Below are 22,406 nucleotides of genomic sequence, written 5' to 3' on the forward strand. Positions count from 1 at the left end.
TATGAACAAAATAAATATCTCCTCCACGCCCCCCCCCATTTTTTTTTCACTTAAACTAGCTTGAATCAAATTTCTGTCACTGACGACTAAGAGAATCCTAATTAATACAACTCCTCCCTTAGAGGACTACTGTAAGGAATTAAAAAAAGAAAAACAACATGTATGACCAGTGCCTTAAACACTGAAGGCTCTCGTGAGACAGTAGTTCCTCCCCCATCTCATCTATCCAACAGCACATGAAGGAAGGAAAGATGGAAAACGGTACAGGAACCTTGGCGTGCAGAGCACCCAAGGTAAATATAAAGAGACTTTATTATCCTGATAAATAGACAGGCCAAAAATTGTGTTTCAATAATTTTTTGATAATGGCCTCTCAAAGCATTGACATATTACACACATTAGCCCCTCCGAACAACCCTAGAGTGAATGAAACACATATTATTTTTATCCCCAGTTTAGAAAGGAAGTGGATGAGATCTGAGAGGTCTCTCGGTGCCCTCCGGATAGCCTACCCTCCAGCTAGTGGCAGGGAAACATGACAGCACAAGGCTTTCCTGACTCCTGGCCCCAGTGGCCACTCTGACTCTCAGAAAAATTGCCAACCCAGCAAAATTAACTTGGTTGTACTAATGAAATTGAAAATTTTGTTCACGTAAAACTGCTGATGCTACAGTCAGCCAAATTCTGACCCAAATGCACATAAATCAGCACGTTGTTCTTCTGTCACTGTAAAGCAAATTTGAATGTGGAAAACCTCAGTGCTGAAAGGGAACTTAGCTATCCCTTTACCTAAGCTCCAAATTCTGAGAGAAAAGGGCAGCCCCAGCAGGTTAGATAAATGCACAAGGCCCAGCACTTGATTTTGGCAAAGCCAGGACCAGAAGCCATGTCCCCAGACACCCGGCCCAAGGCTCCTTTATCTCTGAACTTCCTTCCCGGGTCTCAAGAACAGCTCCTGCTTCCACTTGATTTGATTCAAGGGTTTGTTCACAGATAAGAAGAAGAAATGCCCACTAAAACCATAGGCCACTGGCAAAGGTTTCCTGAAGGAAAATAGAGGAAGAGAGACTCCAGGAAAGTGGAAATGTGTGTGGTGGCTCAGGTCATAACCAGGAGTGATGGGTGTAAGGGGGCCAGGAAAGGGACAGTGGAGAAAGGTTGGATCTGCAGACTGAGGTGGGCCTGAACTACCATAGGAAAGCATAGTCTTTTTATGCTCTTGCCGATAGGGAATCATTAAAATCTGTTGAGCAGGTGTGTAGCAGATGCAAAGTAGAATTGTGATCTAACAAGTATGATTTATGAAGAAAGATAAAAAGAAATTTTAAAACTTGATTTTGAACTGCCACCAGAAAAGATTTGCAGATGCTTGTCTCTGTATCTGGGGGAGTGGGGGGAGACAATCTCACAAATAAATGCTGGAAACTTTTAAATCCATTCATTCAACAAACCTTTTCTTAGTGCTTATTATGTGCCAGGCACTCTGTGATAGTAGGTATGCAGTGGTCAATAAAAAATCCAGTGCCTGCACCATGGAGCAACAGTCTAATTAGGGTAACAGATGCTAAACAGATTATAAAACAATAAATACATCAATATCAACTGTGAAAAGTGCTGAAAAGAAAATAAACAGAAACTGTTTTCTCCAGTATAGAAAACATTGGGGGTGGGACCTATTTATAAATAAGTTGGGCACTTCAGCCAACTATTGCTATGTAACAAACGACCCTCTAAGATTCAGTGGCTAAAATTTAGGACAACAGCAAAACCATCTTTTATCTCTCATGATTCTGTGGGTTGACCAGGCAGTTCTTCTGCTGGTCTTGTTTGGGGTCTCTCATGCAGTTGCAGTCTGATGTCTGTTGGGGCTAGAATAACCAATATGGTTTCACTCACATCTCTGGGGCCTTGGCAGGGACATCTCCCTCTCTCTCCCTCTCTCTCCCTCTCTCTCCCCCCTCTCCCTCCCCCACCTCCCTCTCTCTCCCTTCCCCCCCTCCCTCCCCTCTCCTCTGTCCACATGGTCTCCATGTGGTTTGCTGAGACTTCTTTATTTTTTTTTAAATTTTTTTTAACATCTTTACTGGAGTATAATTGCTTTACAATGGTGTGTTAGTTTCTGCTTTATAACAAAGGGAATCAGCTTTACATATACATACATCCCCATATCTCCTCCCTCTTGCATCTCCCTCCCACCCTCCCTATTCCACGCCCCCATCCCACCCCTCTAGGTGGTTACAAAGCACCGAGCTGATCTCCCTGTGCTATGAGGCTGCTTCCCACTAGCTATCTATTTTACATTTGGTAGTATTTATAAGTCCATGCCACTCTCTCACTTTGTCCCAGCTTACCCTTCCCCCTCCCCGTGTCCTCAAGTCCATTCTCTACATCTGCGTCTTTATTCCTGTCCTGCCCCTAGGTTCTTCATAACAATTTTTTCTTCTTAAATTCCATATATATGTGTTAGCATACAGTATTTGTTTTTCTCTTTCTGACTTACTTCACTCTGTATGACAGACTCTAGGTCCATCCACCTCACTACAAATAACTCAATTTCATTTCTTTTTACGGCTGAGTAATATTCCATTGTATATATGTGCCACGTCTTCTTTATCCATTCATCTGTCGATGGACACTTAGGTTGCTTCCATGTCCTGGCTATTGTAAATAGAGCTGCAATGAACATTGTGGTACATGACTCTTTTTGAATTATGGTTTTCTCAGGGTTTATGCCCAGTAGTGGGATTGCTGGGTCATATGGCAGTTCTATTTTTAGTTTTTTAAGGAACCTCCATACTGTTTTCCATAGTGGCTGTATCAATTTGCATTCCCACCAACAGTGCAAGAGGGTTCCCTTTTCTCCACACCCTCTCCAGCATTTATTGTTTGTAGATTTTTTGATGATGGCCATGCTGAGACTTCTTTAGATGGCAAGTTCATTGCCAGAGCAAGCGTTCTAAGTGGGAGGAGGTAGAAGCGTCCATCATCTTAAAGGCCAGGCCCAGAACTGGCACAGCATCATTTCTGCTGCATTTGGCTGATTAAAACAACCACACAGACTAGCTCTGATTCAAGGGCAGGAGAAATAAACTCCACCTCCCAAGGCAGAGGGGAGGGTGGTAGTGACAGATTTTACAGCCATCTTTACTCCACCTAGGTGGTCAGGGATGGCCTCCGTGAGCAGGTGACATCTGAGCCAAGACCTGAAGGAGGTAAAGGAGTCATCCAGGTAATAAGCAGAAGAAAAGCATTTCCGACAAAAGGGAACAGCAAATGCAAACATTCTGGGGCAGAAAGAAGCATTTGATGGGGTCAAGGAACTGGAAGGAGGCAAGTTAGTTGTGACTGGAGAGATGCGGCCAAGGGAAGACTGGCCTGGGATTAGGTGGAGGAAGCAGGTGGCTAGGGCCACAGCAGAGACTTGAGGGCAGATTTACAGACCAGCTTCCACTTGAAGTGCAATGGGAAATTATTAGCGATTACAAGAGCTGTGTGTTCATAAAGGATCACTCTGGTTGCTATGTGAAGAATGGCCGGAAAGGAGCAAGAATGTCCCCTGGCTTAATCAAAGATGCTAAATGATCTCAAGAAGTGACCTGAACTGAGGACAGACTCTAGACACATGAGCTCCAGCATCCAAAATCCACAGTGACAATACGGAACTAATTCGTCACTGATGATGAACTAATTTCCCTGTTGGTAGGGTTACTACAGGATTCACTAGACTACTCTCCTGGAGGACAGAGGTCACAACTGCCTTGTCCATCACTGTCCCTCGAGTGCATAACAGACCAAATGACAAATGACCAAATGGGCTTCTCAGAGAAGGACTGTAAAATTTATTTCATTATGGTCCACGATGATTCCTGCCATATAAACTATATTCAAAGAGCAAACCCCAGACATGGAAACAAATGAACCTTCAACAAGACCAGAAGCCAATGTGGGATTATCCAGGGAAAGGCAATAAAGCATTGCCCAGGTTACATTTTGGTGCATAAAATGTTAACTTTCAATTATCTGGCAGCTGTACCTCCAGAGAAGTGAAATGTTACTTTTCTGTGTGATTCAGCACACAAGGGGAATGAGGGATATTAACTACTCCTGACAGTATTTTCAAAATTGTCCTTGGGTACATCTAAATGGTCCATTCTAGTCCCTGTGATTCTCAGAAGTGAAAGGATTTTTGAGACCCAGGAGAGTTAAAGAACAACAGCACCATGAATGCCTTCCACCCACACACTTTTGACAGATTCAGTCTAATAAAAAAGACCCTGAAGGCACCTTGATTTGGCCCATTATCCTTCACACTTACAGACTGTCAGACCCATCAGAAGTTGATATATGCTTACATTTCTACTTCTAAGAAATAAACAGACTCCTATAAGCAGGGAGTGGGACTTGGTTTATGGAGAGGAATGGAAACTTATGGACACAGTTTAAAAGTAATTAGCACGCAAAACAAATTAGCAAAAGACTAAAAGTGCTAGATGCCTCCATTACCACCATGCAACCGGGGGACCCTCACACATATGGTTATGTGACTTCCCCACAGCCTGGGCTAATGTAAGTGAAGACATGAAAATTACTCTCCTCAATGGGATTGAGGAGGCACGTGAGAATTTTAACTAAAGTGTTGAAAGGGAAGAGTGCTGAGTCCTTGAAAATACCTCCAATCAAGTCAATTAAGATCAATTGTAAGTCAATTAGAAGCCATTCTGCTTTCACTATGGGCAAACCAAACAGAGCCTTCTGAATCAATTAGTCTCTAAATAAGAAAGACTTCATTTAATACTTCCCTTTCCCCACCCAAGCACAGAGAGCATTCGTGAAAATCAGTCCCCACCTCACCCATCCATACAACATAACAGAAGTGCCTTCTGCATCCTGTGCAGAAATCAGTCTCATCTGCCGTGGAGGTTGGAATTTTAATGATCAGAATTTTAATGTTCATAATAATTTCCCATATATGTACTCCAATTCTATAGTATATGATTCAATCCACCAGAAACCAACCATTTCTGCCAGATCAGTTCCACGCAATTCCTCAAGATGCTACCATTGCCTGAGACTTGGGACCACTTTTCCTATTAATTTATTGCAGGACTTACCTGCCTGTGTGTGCCAGAGCCAGCTGGTCAGAGAGGAAATTTTAATGCATGACCTTTTCAAAACCTCTCCACCTCCCATAGCAAAGCCAAACTTGGTTAAGGGTTTATTGACAGAAGGCTGGTCATTTACTACTGGTAACCTCCGGAGTTTTATTTGATAACTGTGGCTTTTAGAAACAACGTTCCCATCAAAATGAAAATGTGTTTATGTCAGAATACTGGCAGGGAGACTTACACCATTCAATTTGATTATAAATTTTGATTAGAATTTCAGTGACAGCCTACCTTCCACGGTCACTATCTAGCCCTGGAGGCCACGACTAATAAATGCATCATCATAAACCATTTAAAACACGAAAGAAAGGGGGGAAAAAAAGGAAAGAAGGAACAAAAACCACTCCTAAAAAAGCTACGGAATATTTCAAGGCAAAAGGACTTCTGAAATGTAGTGACTGGACTTTCTTTCTCTCTTTTTTTAAACCAATTAAGCAGGTGCTTACATTTGAGAGCTTATCTGAGTTTGCTCTGCAAAAGTACACGTGAACGCATTATTCTGGGCATCCTGGCTGTAGCCTGGCTCGCGTCATTTCGTGCCGCTGGCTGAGCCCATCCCGCCTGGCATTTGCAAACACTCGGCCACGCTCTTCTTGTCTTTGGGTCGCAAAGGCGGCCGGAGCCCCGCAGCGGCGAGGAGGCCCCATTTGTCCCAGCTGCTGCGAACCCTCGCACCGAACCAATATTCCGTCAGCCTGCGCTTTCACCGCCGCAACTGATAGCGCCCCTGAGGCTCCGTGACGTCGCCCGGTGTTTGCAAAGCGGAGTTAAATCCCTCTTCGCATCGTCGGGCTCTGACCTCACTCCAGCGGAGCGGAGCGCGCGGGCCTGCCTTTAATCACCCGTGAAATGGTACAGGAGAGAAGCTGCGCGGAGGAGAGGTTGCGCGGAAATCACCCACCGGGACGACCAGATGTGACTCACGCTTTTCACCTTTGGAGGGAAGTAACATTTTGGAGCAGGATTCCACCCTGGCCTGCCTCCAAGGGACACAGGAGAGAGAGAATACCCTTCCTGTTCTCGGCAGACAGGAGCGTGCAATGCAGCTGGAAGAAAATGGGCCAACATCAATAATGCATCGGGACCCATGGCTGACATTTTTCAGCTATCTGGGTAATTGAGCAGTGGTCAAAATACAGCTCTAAAAGGCCACGTGTGGACAAAGCCATCACTGTTACTGAAAGGGCAGGTTTAACCCTGGATGATATCTAGAGGACCTATCCAATCCCTCTTCTTTCCCCAGACATAAATATTGCTCCCAACATGAGTAGTAACAGTAACAGTAGTAGTACAATTAATAATAGTAATAATAATGGCTACTCTCTATTGTATGTATGTGTGTACTTCTCTCTTTGCAAGTACGATATCCCGTGAAACCCTCACACTGACACTTAACTTGCCCAAGGTCACATTGTAAGGGGCAGAACTGGATTTTAACTGAAGGCTGTCATTGACCTGCCCCACTACGGGTTCTCTCAGACATCGGGGTTTTTGTATAAGTTGGGAGGCTAACTCTCTGTGTCTGAACAACTAACAGCCCTCTGACCCAAAGCCTTCTGATGACGGTACCAGAACTTTGCAGTTACCAACCACTTCAAGCCATGTTTAAGCAGCTGTACAAACAAGAATGAGTACAGTAGAGACCGCTAGCCCAAGGCCACACTTGCAGACAGTGGCAGTGCTGGAATAAAAAGAAGCCTGCAGTGAGAACACCTGAGGGCAAATCTCAGGTACACAATACAGTGTTATTAACTACAGTTGCCATGCTGTGCATTAGATCTCCAGAGCTTATTCATCCTGCATAGCTGAAACTTTGTACCCTTTGACCAGCATCTCCCCATTTCCCCTTTCCCCCCACCCCTGGCAACCACTATCCTACTCTCTGCTACTCTCTGTTGGACTGCTAAGAGAGTAAATCTCTGTTTTGGCATTTTTTTTCAATTTTTATTAAAATATAGTTGATTTACAATGTTCTGTTAGTTTCAGATGTACAGCAAAGTGATATATACATATGTGTGTATATATATAGATACTTTTTTAGATTCTTTTCCATTATAGGCTATTATAAGATATTGAGTATAGTTGCCTGTGCTATACAGTAGGTCCTTGTTGGTTATCTATTTTATATATAGTAGTGTATATATTTTAATACCAAACTCCTAATTTATCCCTCCCCCGCTCTTTCCCCTTTAATAACCGTAAGTTTTTTTCTATGCCTGTGAGTCTATTTCTGTTTTGTAAATAAGTTCATTTGTATCATTTTTTAGATTCCACATATAAGCCATATCATATGATATTTGTCTTTCTCTGTCTGACTTGCTCCACTTAATATGATAATCTCTAGGTCCATCCATGTTGCTGCAATTGGCATTATTTCATTCTTCTTTACGGCTGAGTAATGTTCCATTGTGAATATATCCCACATTTTTTTTTAACATCTTTATTGGAGTATAATTGCTTTACAATGGTGTGTTAGTTTCTGCTTTATATCAAAGTGAATCAGCTATACATATACATATATCCCCATATCTCCCGGGAAACTCCTCCATCACCCACTCCGGTTTTTGCTTTTGCCTGGCAGCATTTTTCCTACTCTCCAAGCAGAGAGAAGACCACAGTAAAAATTTTACTTGCTTGCTTCATTAAGGCAAGGCAAAGCAGTTTCTTGGTACCATTTTCTTGCCTTTAAACTCCTCTCATTCCTTTCATCTAATTTTTCTCTTGCAAGAAGCAAGAAATCAAAACAAAATGTTTTCCTGGAATGATACACGTAAATGAAGACAAAATGATGGGAACTGGGATTAAATGCTACAGAGCTGAAAATAATGCATGGGGCTAAGTGAGCCAGCAGCCCTATTGTTAATAACATAAATAACAGTCATAATAAAGTAATAACGTTTCTGCATTTAACTCTCTTTGGGATGGTCCTTTTCTCAGGCTTCCCAAAATCACAGCCCAGAATTACGCTGAGGGCTGGAGGGGTTCTGCCCTCTGTGATCTGTACTCAACCTAGATTAATGAAGCATTCGTAACACCTCTGCCTACACTTCTTGCACTGTCATCCCAGTCATCTCAGGGGTGGTTTCATCCGCGTGGGAGCAAGCCTCTAAATTCCAGTGGTACCAGGGATTCAAAAGGCAATGACCTTGACATACACAGGCTCTCCCCTCACCACCCACGAAGCTTAGCACCAAGACTAGACAAAAGCTATCTTCCACCCTGGAATTAATCATCATTTTGGAGTTTCCATTACAAATCTTCGTTTACAGAAGCCCAGAAAAGCAGACCAATCATTGGGTGTTGGAAATGTTTTCAACTTTTAAGGATCAAGGGCACCCTTTGAGAATCTGATAAAAGTTACAGACTTTGTTTCTATCTATTTAAATAAAATGTGTATACCATGATTTGCATATATTTTTAGGAGGCTCTTTGACCCTCCCAGAGCTCATCCAGCCCCCTTTCCCAAAAATCCTGCTGTAGCTTAATGACATGGGTTGTGTGTGTGTGTGTGTGTGTGTGTGTGTGTGTGTGTGTGTGTGTGTGTGTGTTTGCTCTTCATAGCACCAAAAGAAAATGGTATGAACTAAAAAGGGAAGAAAATTAAAAGTATATTCAAGTTCTTCAAAAATAAAAAAGGAACTGTGCTTAATGAGCAACAAATATATGTCGAGTTCTCTACCAGGCATATGACATGCATTTTTGCATTTAATCCGCTTCACAATTGTATAACAACAAGGACAGTGTCTTTCATATTCACCTCTCTGTCCCCAGTGCCTTTCACAATGCTGGTGCTTACTGAGTATTTGAGTGAATTAATTATTACTAATTCGTAGATGAGGCAACGGAGCCTCCAAGAGATTAACTTACACAAATCAGACAGGGAATGAGTGGTAGAGGTGGAATTTGAACTCAGATCTGTCTGTCCCCTTCCCCCTGCACCTTGATGAACATTTGATGTGATCTTCTCTGAGACTAAAGCAAAGACACGAACACAAATAAATTATATACAGTGTTGGAGGCCAGTGCTGTGGGAAACAGGAGAAGACAAGGAGGAGGGACTGAGAGTATGCGGGAGGGGCAGGTTAGAGCTCTGACCAGGGCGGTGAGCGTCAGCCTCTCCGGAGGTGAGATTTGAACAAGACCTTGAAGGAGGTGAAGGGGTGAGCTGTGCAGAGGCACAGAGGAACGGCTCGAGCCAGGCCCCAGCACGGTAGCATGCCTGGTGGCTCAAGGAACAAGGAGCTACAGCGTGGCAGAATCAGGCGAGGGGGCGCGGAGAGGTAACGGGGGGCTGTGAAAGGCCACGTGTCAGTCACTGCAAGGACTCTGGTCTTTACTCGGAGTGAAATGGGAACTCGCTGCAAGACTCAGAGCAGGGTGGGAGCATAGTCTGACTTCCAACCTGCAAAGACGTCTTTGGCTGCTGGCACGAGGCCGGAGCGTAGCAGGGGCCAGGGCAAGAGTGGGGAGACCAGGCGGGAGGCCACATCCAGTTATTCAGGCAAGAGATGATGGTGGCTTGGCCAGGTGGTAGCAGTGGAGATGGAGAGAAGCATATCCCTGATGTGCAAGAGGGAGTTAAGGATGACTCTAAGGTTTTTGGCCCAAGCAACAGAACTGACATCTGTTTAGGCTCATCCCTACATTCTAAGAAGACAAGCCTTAAAAGCCTGCTGTCTTATTCTCAAAGCCTCAGAATCAACCTGGGAGAAATAATATGATGTTTAAAGTTTCCAAAGATGTTTCCCTTTTTCTTTGCATAAGAGAGATGTCACTCCATGTAGCCCTGTGACAAGAGGCAGGAAGGAATTCCTTTAAAAGTGTATGTTATTCACTTGATTTAAGTTTTGGAAAGCAAGCTTTGCAGTGTTTCCTTTGTCTTACTCCCTCCCTTCATGTCTAAGGCTGCACAATGCTCTCTCATGTGGAAGGCTACAAAATCTTCTCTCCTGCTCTGCTAGACCCCAGGTCAGTACCTGGACACACACACACCCATGCTGGCCACGAAACGCTGGTGCTTTCAAACAGCTTTCTGAAACTGGGAGCTCTAGACAGATGCTGACTTCCAGGTGACCTGAATCTGACACCCAGAGTGGGAAGTCAGGTCTGTCTCTCCCCCACCAGCATTCCTGGTTAGCCTAGGCTAGGCTGCCAGGCAAACGTTGAGCATCGGCTCTGGACACAATCAAGAGTGAATCTGGAGCTCACTCCCAGACCACACTGCTCAGCCAAGGAGATACTCCACAGGAGGTTAAAGCAGAAAGTGCTGAAGGCTTTGCAGAGGGTAAGTGTCCCACTTTTTCCTTTGAGGGTTTGCTTTTAAAAATGCCAAAATAGGAAAAGCCAAGATGATAGACAAACTATATTTTTGGAAGGAAAAATTTATTGCACGTCTACTATGTGCCTGGCACTGTGCTGGGTGTTTTTTAAAAGCACTGTGTTGCTGAATCTACACAACATGTGAGAAGTCAGCATAATTTTCTCCATTTTTCTGAGAAGGAAAGTTTCAGAGAGGTTAAGCAACTTGCCCAAAGTGATCCAGCTAGTCAGCACAGATGTCCGACTTCAAAGTAGAGCTTTCACCACAACTGCCTCTAGGGTGATTGACAGTCTCCATGTGCCTGGGACTGAGCGGGTTCCTGGGATGCTGGACTTTCAGTTTTAAATGCAGGAAAGTGTAGGGCAAACCATGACCAGAGAGTCACCCTAGCACCCTAGCTGCCTCTTTAAATGAAAATATGCACATGTAAAATGCAGTCATTTCACAAATACCTAGACAATTCAGTAGAAGAACTGAAGTCTTTTAAAACATCATTGAGAGAGTTATAAATACACACCTTTAGTCAAGGTAAATATGGGCTCCTACGGGGTTCACCTTTAAGAAAAGCAGGTTTCTTTCCCACCCAGTTAAAAGCCAGTCTTCTGCAATTATAAGAGTGGAGTCCTTGGTGAGAATTTGCTACAGAACATTAATCCCCAATTTCCTACACATTTTACTGGGATCGATTCCGCCAGCTGACTCCCAAAGCAAGCTTGCCAGTGTGTGTTCCCCAAATCCAGTTCCCTTTTGCATCTGTTTGCTGCAAAATGTCAACTAGATCTCTTGCTCTGGTCATTGTAATTTATATCCTTGACTAATTTACTGGAGGACTCTGGCCCAATACCTTGCTAAGGGGACATCAATGAATTCAGCTGCTTGGGATAAGAGTCAGCTGCTTAGAACCTAGAACTTGGAGCATTCTCCAGAGCCTGGCTTGCACGATTTGCTAGTACTGCTCACTCATCATTACGCATCTTTCCACTCATTTATTGTCCTTAGTTCTTTAAAAGACAGTCTAGCCCTCTATGCTAAATAAACCCTTTGAAGGCAAGGACTAGGCTAATTTTTCCTCCAGAACATATACGAAAAATTTAATAAATGCTTGCTGAATCATCTTGTTATTTCATTAAGAAGAACAGTTTTCATGCTCAGATTGCCTAAAGACTGAAAATCTCCTTAGGAAAGAAACCAGCCGAGGTATTTCTGATGAGGCTGAAGTCAGACAACAACCAAAGACTGTGTTCCCAGGATGGGCAGATCCGGCGCCCCTCTATGGGTGCACAGGAAATCCCACCTTATCTTCAGTTTCTTCCCTCCAGACAATGGCATCTGAGATGTGTCCCTCCCAGCAGACTTCCTCAGCTGGACTGGCCTGCGCTTTGCTGCTGTGTATGCAGCTTGGCCACAATCACACTGGCCTTGACCTGGGTCAGGGTATCCCAAGCAGGACATGAGTGTCTATTCTCATAGTTGTACAGCCCACTTTGGCTCTCAAACGTACGTGCAGCTTTGCTACATACTTCTAGTATAGCCAGTATGCCGCTTCTGGCACGGATGTTCCTCATCAACTCAATTTGCAGAATTAGAACACTGCTTCTAGGGAAGCTTTTCTTTCTGCTCTTTGAACTTTAGAAACTGGATGCATCAGACTATCCTTATGCAAATGTGGGTATATCCTCCAGGCCTTCACCCCAAATAAGACCTGAACAAACCAGGCCGTAAGTAAAGTGCCTACAGAATAGCACAAGCCAATGTCCCTCACACCTGGCCCCTCCCCAGTCTCAACAGGTGCCAGTTCAAACACCTATCCCATGCTTAGGCCAATATTTCCCATAATATTATGTTGCAAAGAATTATAAACTGGCATCATAAAAATGGCCTTTGGTCAAATAAGTTATGGAAATGCTGGGTTACAGAATATGAAGAGGGTGTCTTTACCGGAGGACATTTGAGAGCTTTAACATGCTAAGGTGTATTATGAACCTCCAAAATGGGGTACAGTGTGCAGTGTTTCCCAGACTTAATGGACCATGGGAATCCTCATCACCTCCTTCTTTGGTGCATCATCTTAAGGCATTGCTGCTCTCCTAGCATAACTTTGGGAATTCAGCTCTAGCCTCGGGAACTCATTCAATCACTGAGCAGGTGACGGACGTCACCCAAAGCCAGAGGAAGAAAGCATTAATGGTTTTGGAAGATGTTCTTTAAAGCCCTCATCAGAGGTATACAGGGTGAATTTAGAGAATAGAATGTTAAACAGAAAACGTTAAAGGATCTCCAAAACAAAAATTTTTTAATCCCCAGTTTAGGGCCATAGTGAGCATCAAATACTGTCGAGAGAATAAACTGTTCATTTCCCCTGACATCTTATCAATTCTCATCATGGTGGAATGAGCACAGGTTTGGGAATTAGATGCATCTATTTTCAAATCTTGACTTGTAGGGCTGTTGTGAGAATTCAATAAGATAACAAACACCATCTCATAATAAAAAAGAATTAATACATGATTTAAAATTATTATTTTTCTGTGATATGGAAAACATCCCACAATGTCTTAATGCAAATAACATATGCTCTATCTATACAGAAGTGATGGTTCTATTCCAAGCTCTGGTATATGTCCTGGAACAGGACAAATCTGTGTTAGTAAAGGTTCTCCATAGAAACAGAACAAATAGGAGACATATATATATAGACAGACAGAGATAGAGAGACAGAGATAGAGAGGTTTATTACAAGGCATTGGCTCATGCAAACTGGAAGCTGAGAAGTCCCAAGATCTGCAGTTGGTAAGCTGGAGACCCAGCTGAACCAGTGGTATAAGTTCTAGTCTGAAAGCCAGCAGCCTTGAGAACCCAAAAAAAGCAGATGTTTCAGTCTCAGTCTAAAGGCCAGAAAAGAACAATGTCTCTGATCATGCAGTCAGACAAGAGAAGTTCCCTCTTACTCAGCCTTTTTATTCTATTCAGGTCTTCCATTGATTGGATGAGGCCCACCCACATTGCAGAGGGCAATCTGCTTTACTCAGGCTACCAGTTCAAATGCTAATCTCACCTAGAAACGCTCTCACAGGCACACCTAGAATAATATTTGGCCAAAAGTCTTGACTCCTCATAGCCCAATCAAGTTGACACATAAAATTAACCATCACAAAATCTAAATACAGCTACAAATTAACCAGGCTGAGTAAATCTGGGATTTGGGGCTGTCAGAAGACCAAAGTGCCAAGCAGCAAGTTGGAATGCCAAATGACAACCCAACTCCAGTGCCAAGATGCCTAAATAACTGAAGGAATCCTTTAATAAAAGAGCTAGAATGAACTATTTAACAATCTTATCGGCTGCCCCCTGACTGACCCCAAAGATCAGCTGACTGTGGCTCCAATTTCAATGCCAACACTTAGAGAACCATAAATGAAAGAGAAAATGCTCTAAGTCATCAAACAAAGCATCCTACACTGAGAGCAATGGGTTTGTTTTTTTTTAATCATATAGCCCTACCCTGTTGGTGTGTATTAAAAGGAAAAAACAATGAAGCATCCTAGAAAACTTCTGCCAGCCCTGAAAAACTGAGACTGCCACTGGGAAATGGGTGGGTAAAGAGGAAGAACAGTTGCCGCAAGCACTAAAGCCTCAATTAGTGAGACTCCAACTAAGACCCCATTCTGCTAGGCTCTTTACACTTCACTTTTTCTTTTTTTTTTTAACATCTTTATTGGAGTATAATTGCTTTACAATGGTGTGTTAGCTTCTGCTTTATAACAAAGTGAATCAGCTATACATATACATATATCCCCATATATCCTCCCTCTTGCGTCTCCCTCCCACCCTCCCTATCCCACCCCTCTAGGTGGTCACAAAGCACCAAGCTGATCTCCCTGTGCTATGCAGCTGCTTCCCACTATCTATCTATTTTATATTTGGTAGTGTAAAAATGTCCATGCCACTCCCTCCCTTCGTCCCAGCTTACCTTTCCCCCTCCCCGTGTCCTCAAGTCCATTCTCTACATCTGCATCTTTATTCCTGTCCTGCCCCTAGGTTCTTCAGAACCTTTTTTTTTTTTTTTAGATTCCATATATATGTGTTAGCATACGGTATTTGTTTTTCTCTTTCTGACTTACTTCACTCTGTATGACAGTCTCTAGGTCCATCCACCTGACTACAAATACCTCAATTTCGTTTCTTTTTATGGCTGAGTAATATTCCATTGTATATATGTGCCACGTCTTCTTTATCCATTCATCTGTCGATGGACACTTAGGCTGCTTCCATGTCCTGGCTATAGTAAATAGAGCTGCAATGAACATTGTTTACACTTCACTTTTATAGTAGGAACACAAGTCACAAGGTAACATGACATGAAAGCAAACAGGAACTAACAATTGCTGAGCACTGATGTGCCAGGCAATGTGTCAAGACCTTTAAAGACACTGACCCACATAATTCTCACCACCACCCTGAGGCAGGTAAGCATTTGTCTCCCCCATTTTATAGATGAGAGAACTGGGGTTCACAGAAGTTAGGTGACTTGCCCAAGGTTATACGACCTTGGAGAGCCTTTCTCCTTATGGACAATGAGAATTATATAAATGATTGTATTTGCCCCTTCGTTAAAGATGCCATGAAACTCAAATTCAAATGATCTTAATATAATCCCTGTTTATGGATTTTATTTAATTTCAATTTTTTTTCTTGCGTTCTTATAAGCCACAATCAAATCCTTTATGAATCAAAGTAGAAGGATGAGTAGAAAAATGAATGAATAGGACATCTGGGACGATGATCCAGATTTATCTGATTCTAAAGATTTTCCTCCTTCTACTTAATTAAGTTGGAGAGAATTGCTCAATTAGGTTTTTGTTTTGTTGTTCTGCTCATGCATCCTTCAGGCCTTTCTAGGGCGATAGACCTTTGAGTAATTTCCCCTAAGATCATTCCCTTCTTATCTCTTCTATTGAATGGGCTCAGAGCACTTTTTCTGAACAAGTCAGTCCCCTATTGTTGAAATGAAAAACATCTATTTACTGCCATAAACAAATGTGGAGGGCTTCCCTGGTGGCGCAGTGGTTGAGAGCCTGCCTGCCAATGCAGGGGACACGGGTTCGAGCCCTGGTCTGGGAAGATCCCACATGCCGCGGAGCAACTAGGCCCGTGAGCCACAACTACTGAGCCTGCGCGTCTGGAGCCTGTGCTCCGCAACAAGAGAGGCCGCGATAATGAGAGGCCCGTGCACCGCGATGAAGAGTGGCCCCCGCTTGCCGCAACTAGAGAAAGCCCTCGCACAGAAACGAAGACCCAACACAGCCAAAAATAAATTAATTAATTAATTTTTTTAAAAAAAATACATTAACAAATGTGGAACTCAAAAGATGTTCATTGCCACAGTGTTAGGGGAGAGGATACTGATGTCTGCAACTTACTTTGAAATGCACCAACAAATAACATGTGTGTGTGGGGGGGGGGGAGAATCACATGGATTGATGAATGACAGAGAGATGGATAGACGCACAGATTTGTGGGAAAGCAAATATAGCAATTGTTAATTGTACGGTTGAGGTGGTAGATATATGATGTTCTCTGCACAATTCTATTACCTAAACTACATATTTGAAATTTTTCACTAAAAATATTGGAGATTCATAGAGGGTGCCAGAGGTTGGGGGAGAGTTTCAGTTTGAGATGATGAAAAATCAGATCCAGGTGAAAATCTATCTGGAGATGGACAGCAGTGATGGTTGCACAAAAATGCGAATGTACTTAATGCCACTGAACTGTACACTCTTAAAGAGTTTAAACGGTAAAATGTATATTATGTATACCTTATCACAGTATAGTTAAGTAAATGCTGTGGGGGTGAATTATTCTGAAAAATTGCTGTAGCAACAATAATGGCACTTAACAATATACAAAAAGGATAAAATGATAAAAGAGATTCACTAATATTTCTACATAAACATGAAAAAAACGAAGTAAAATATATTAAATAGCACCGCCCCCCAGAAAAAAACAGGCATAGGTCTTTACAAAAGAAAGTTATTCACAGATTCTTTGGTTTCAATAGAAGAAAGTACCTAAAGGGAGAAAATGTTATCTTCGGCCTTATAAAGAACCCTGGACTGAATCAGGAAATCTGATTTTGCTTCTAAAAATTTATACTCAGTATCTGTGTGCTATTCTGCGAAACACTGTGTTCATGTGTGTTTCACCTCCATTGTGTTCTGTTGTCATCTGGAAGAAAAATGGCAGATTGAGTGATACTTCAGGTCCTTCTCAACTCTAATATTTTCATAAGTTGTGGAATACTTTGTGTATTTTGTACAAGTCCTTATACATTACATGGTTAAATAAATATTAAATTAATTGACTAAAAAAAAAAAAAAAACCCAAAAATGTCTGCTGGATCCCTCTTGTCTGCAAAATCCATCCTGAGCTCCTGGGCATGGCAAATAAGGCCCTGCAAGCCTGCGGTTCCAGCTGCCCATCTCCCATGACTCTTACACTTTATAGGCTACAGTCATGGCCTCTTCTCAAGTGTACCACTCACCTGCCGTCGAGTATGCTCTTTCCACTGGTTAGAAGTCCATGCTCTGCCTCCTCTCCCCTCACAACTTGGGTGCACTTCCCCCAGTTTACCCTGACTCTTCCTTTAACCCAACTCAACTGTCACCTCTTCGGTGACGTCTTCTGGGACTTTCACCTTCTCCGGCCCCCACCCTTCATCATTCTCACCACCAACATAAAAGCAGTTTGTTCTACCTTCTGCATCTCTACTTTATTTTTTGTTTGTTTGGGTTTTTGTTGTTTGTTTTGTTTTTTAATTGAGATATAATTGATATACAACACTGCATTCGTTTTAGGTATAAAAAATAATGATTTGATATATGTATATATTGTGAGATGATTACTACAGTAAGTTTAGTAAACATCATGCATCCCCATTTTCTACATCCCACTATCAGTTGTGCTCATGATGCACTTTTTTTAAATATGCCTATTTCCTCGGTGACGAGTCTGTGCCCGGGAACAGCCCCTCAGACCCCACCCCACTCCCAGGTGCCCAGCACAGCAGGTGGCATGTGGCCACCTCTTAGTTTTTGTGGACAGAATAAAGAGAAGGAAGAAAGGGAAGGAGGGAGAGAGGCAGGCAACATTTCTGGATGTCCCATCAAACTTCAGGCTGTTTCACTATGACATTCCTAAAGAAGAATTTCTTATTTGAGGAAATAAGTGGTATAAATTCTGCTATGTTTGATAGGAAAATAAGTACATAGTTCTGGTTGCTGCCATTAGTCATCCAACACCATAAACTCCTGCCTGGTGGCATATTAATTTACTTTCTCTTAAATTACACACTCATGCCATATGCTTTGAGCTGCCAATCTCTACTAAATTAAGGAGAAAGCAAAGATGACGTTTTACTTGAATTTTTCAGAAAACCACGTAAATACTGCAGTTTTGGCTAAAGCAATATACAATGCCTTTTAGAGTTAGACATTGACCTTCCCCTTTAATCTAGACTGACCCATTCATGACCCATCTACATTCCAGAATAAGAAAGGTGAGCCCCAAACTCCAAACAGTATGTGAAGCAATGCCTGGGATGACCACACACACATGCACAAGCATGTACAAATACACACACACACACACACACACACACACACACACACTTGTTTTCCTGCTTCTGACTTTCTCTTTGCTGAGCAGCTTAGTCCCAACGTCCCCACCTGGGACCAGACCTGGTGTTCCTATGTTCTCCCCAGCCCTTGAACAAATGTGCTGGAGAAAAAGAAAGAATTGGACAAACATGCCCTTAAGAACTGACTGGGGCTTCCCTGGTGGCACAGTGGTTGGGAGTCCCCCTGCCAGTGCGGGGGACACGGGTTCGAGCCCTGGTCTGGGAGGATCCCGCATGCCGCGGAGCAGCCGGGCCCGTGAGCCACAATTGCTGGGCCTGCGCGTCTGGAGCCTGTGCTCCGCGGCGGGGGTGGCCGCGATGGTGGGAGGCCCGTGCACCGCGATGAAGAGTGGTCCCCACTTGCCGCAACTGGAGAGAGCCCTCGCACAGAAACGAAGACTCAACACAGTCATAAATAAATAAATAAAAAGAATGTGAATTTCTTTAAAAAAAAAAAAAAGAACTGACTGACTTGCTTCACCATCACCCTGTTCTAACTAATGGAATTTCCACATGGCACAATAGACAGGATCAACTGAATGTTTTGGTCACACTTGATGTCACTTCTCACACTGGGATCCCTGGCTAAACATAGGACCATAGTGCTGGAAATTAAGAAACATGACCCAAATCCAAATCCTCTTGCCCCCCCGAATATGTTTTTTTCCTTGTTACTTTTTTAAATGTTCTTGCAAAAACTATCACAAAAAGGAGATCAACCTGCCTCTCAAACACAGGGATGTGACATCAACCAACAAAGTTATTCTTATAATGAATTCTCCACAGAGGGAATTACTTGAAAGTAATGATCAAAATTTGATTTGAGTATTCTCAGATACCCAATATACATTTCTTTGGTCAAGGACAATTGAAAGTTGGTTGGGCACTTAAATTTCTGGATTCTTCTAAACAATACTCTATCATTTCAGGTATTCTTAAAGCTCTAAAAGTAATTAGAAAAGTAAAGTCCTTCCATCACATTTGTTCACTTGGACCACATTTATTTAGCACCTACTGGGTACATACCTAACAGAATATGGTTCCTCTGAGGTCTCCTGGGAATGGAGGCCCCCTTTTTCACCATCATCCACAGTGGTCTGTGGAGGGTCTACTAGTTTTGAGCTTGACAAACTGGGGTTCAAATCCCCATTCTGCCACTTAACGACCATGTCCTTGGGCAAGCTATTTAACTTCCCTGAATCTCAGCTTCCTCCTCTATAACATGAGTGTAGCAATCCTATTCCCAAAGGATTGTTACAAAAATGAGGTAAGCAAGCCTATATAAAGCACCTGGCATGGTGCCAACCTCAGGCAATGTCAATTCCTTTCCCTCCCTCCTTTCCTATCTGGCAGGAGGCAACTGTCCAGGAAAATCTGCCCTCATTCCTGAAGGGTCTGGAGTGACAACTGCTTGCACAGCATGGCACGCTGCCAAAAGGAAGACAGGGGGCAAAGGATGACTTTTGAGGCGACTGCTATTTAGCCACTGTGTTTCTGGTGTGGCCTCCTGGAGACTGCTGCCAGAGACACTGGCCACACTCACCTGCTGGCAAGGGCAGGCCATGGAGGAGATGGTTCATTACAGGCGTTTTGCTCTCTGCAATGTATACCTGGAGACCTCTCAGCCTTCCCTGGGCCTCAGTGGGATTGCTTCGCATAGAGAAGTCAGGACTGAGGGGTTTCTCCAGGTGACTGAGGAGCATGTGACAAGCCACATAAAACCACATCCTATTCAATAAAGAAAGAGGTTTCTGCCTAGGCCAGCTGAAACTCAGCGGTCACTTACAAGTAAGAGAGAGTTGCTTGGGCTAAAAGCACAGGTCCAGGGAATGCTGGTTAAATATAATCAATTAAGTTCAGGGTTTTATCATCTCACCTCTCCCCCTCCATACCCCACAAGAGTAAAAATGGGCAAAAAGAATATGGAGGAGGTACCAGAGGGTGAAAGATTCCAACAGATCATTGGAGGGCTAAAGATAAAGTCTGGCTATGCTACCAGAGCAGAGAACACTACAATCTAAAAGAGGAGTGAGTTGATTCATCCTGCAGAACACTGGGAAAATCTGAGACCAGAGAAGTCGAGTTCAGCAGAAGGTAGGGATGAGGATGGGGCTGAGGACACAAGTCTTAGCCCACTTCTTATCCCCAGGATGCTGGCAGCCAGACAGATATCTCCCACCCACTCCTGCCCGGCTGGGAGACTGGAAAATTCTTTCTTGAGAATTGGAAGAGCTTCAGAGAAAATACCACTAGGTATTAAGATGCGATTCCCCAAAAAGAGATGATGAACCAGAAACCTGCGCAGTTACCCTACAGTAAAGCCCAAGAGTTGACAAGCCTAATCATGTAGACAGGGCTTGCTGTCAGCTTTTAGTGCTCTTAAATATGAATGGACAGGCAAGGACTGTCATATATTCAAGAAAATCCTTCAACATGATAAGAATCAAAAACAAAAAACAAAAAGAAACGTGAGAGGGGGTAATCAATACAACGAGGGAAAGAGAAGAAACTTCTGAAGGTAAACAATAACTAATATCTGCAGAGATATGAGGAAATATTGCAGGCAAGACACAAGAATAGGATGCTACTCAAATGAAAAGAAAGAGAACAAGAAAGCTATAAAATATTTAAAGTATGTTAGAAAAAATAAAAAGATTCAACACAAAGGATAGAAGATAAGGTTGGAAGAATCTAATATAAAGTTAAGCAAAAGACAAAGACATGGAAAATCCTAGAAAAGATCTTTTAAAATGAGAGGACAATGCAGAATATCCAACACCTCACGGAGGAGAGTTCTGGATAAAGAGAAAACGGAAGGGAAAAATTATCAGAGGAATGATACCACACATTTCCCTGAACTGGGCACAATTAAAATGCAATCAAAGCTCATAATATATGTTGAGGAATTCTTCCACAGAATACAGCAAAAAAGAAAATATGCATAAGCAGAAATAGAAAATCTGAGAAAATTAGAGGATCAATTCAGAAGAAAGTGAAAGCTCTAAGGATTTGCCTAGGCCATGATGCCAGAAGAAAATTATAGAGATGCAAGACACACAACCCCAATCCTTCCCTAAGTGTTTACTGAGCACTTATTATGTTCCCAGTACCATGACAAAGATCAACATTTGGCTCCAAACCTGTATCAACTTGCTCCCTCCTTGTTCTAATAAGCATACAGGATGCACAGCATAAATGATCATCATTTAGAAAACCTGGCCATGTTTTTTTCCTGTATTCCACGTTGTCAAATATCAACCGAGGTCCTCCCTGGCCTGATCTAGGCCCACAGAACCAGGCCTATGGGTTGTGCCAGAGCTTGGAGATTTGAAATGGAATCTGAGTCACTCAGTGCAGAACTCCAGCTACCACATGCTACTGTTCCAATGTTCGTGCCTTCTCTTCAGTTCAACCTTACCCCTGGCACACACATACTCTGATTCATCTGGTCCTCACTCCAGGACTTTACATAAAATAAGAACCCTGGGCCAAAGGAACACGCAGGGAATTGGCCACAAATACTGCAGAAGCAGAGGATTGAGAGAGACGGAAGTTCAGCCTTGGGATACATTTATCAAGTTCTCACCCTTCTCTGGGCACAGTGTGAGTCACTGGGGTACAAAATTTAACAAAATGCATAAATATTTATGTACAAGAATTCTCCTCATACTGTTGTTTATGATCAGAAAAATCAAAAACAAAAAGCTGGAAATAACCCAAATAGCTGAAAATTTAGAAGAGGTTATTTAAGTCACAGCACATCCATACGAAGGAAAGGATAACACAGACTCTAATAATAACAGAGAGATGGGTTTATATACAAGGATAGATGTTTATCACTATGTGAGGGAAAAGATCACAAAATAATATATATCTTTGATTCTATTTTTGTTTTTTAATAAAAGTAGAGAGAGCACACCTAATAGGTCTAAATGAGGGTTTCTCCGCTTCACAACTATTGACGTTTTGTACCAGATAATTTGTTGTGGGGCTGTCCTGTGCGTTGCAGGATTTTTAATAGCATCCCTGGACTCCACCCGCTCGGTGCCAATAGCTACTCCCAAGCTGTGACAACCCAAAATGTTTCCGGACATTGCCAAATGTACCTCAGTAGCAAAACTGTCCCCAGTTGAGAATCACTGCCCTAAATGAAGAAGCCTGGAGGGCACACAGTGTAGATTTTGGTATTTGCTAGTCAGCAAGTCTTCACCATGGCTGTCTCCGCTTGGTAAGATAACAGGTG

The 22,406-nt window shown here is 42.8% G+C and overlaps 1 protein-coding gene across 9 annotated transcripts in view; it reads right to left on the minus strand.

Moving 5' to 3' along the window:
- Window positions 1-22,406, minus strand: part of PDE1C (phosphodiesterase 1C) — a 599,843-nt gene that overhangs the window by 315,456 nt on the left and 261,981 nt on the right. The window lies entirely within an intron of this gene.

Source organism: Balaenoptera physalus (assembly GCF_965194825.1).
Source record: "Balaenoptera physalus genome assembly, chromosome: 8".
In the NCBI taxonomy this organism is placed as follows: Eukaryota; Metazoa; Chordata; class Mammalia; order Artiodactyla; family Balaenopteridae; genus Balaenoptera; species Balaenoptera physalus.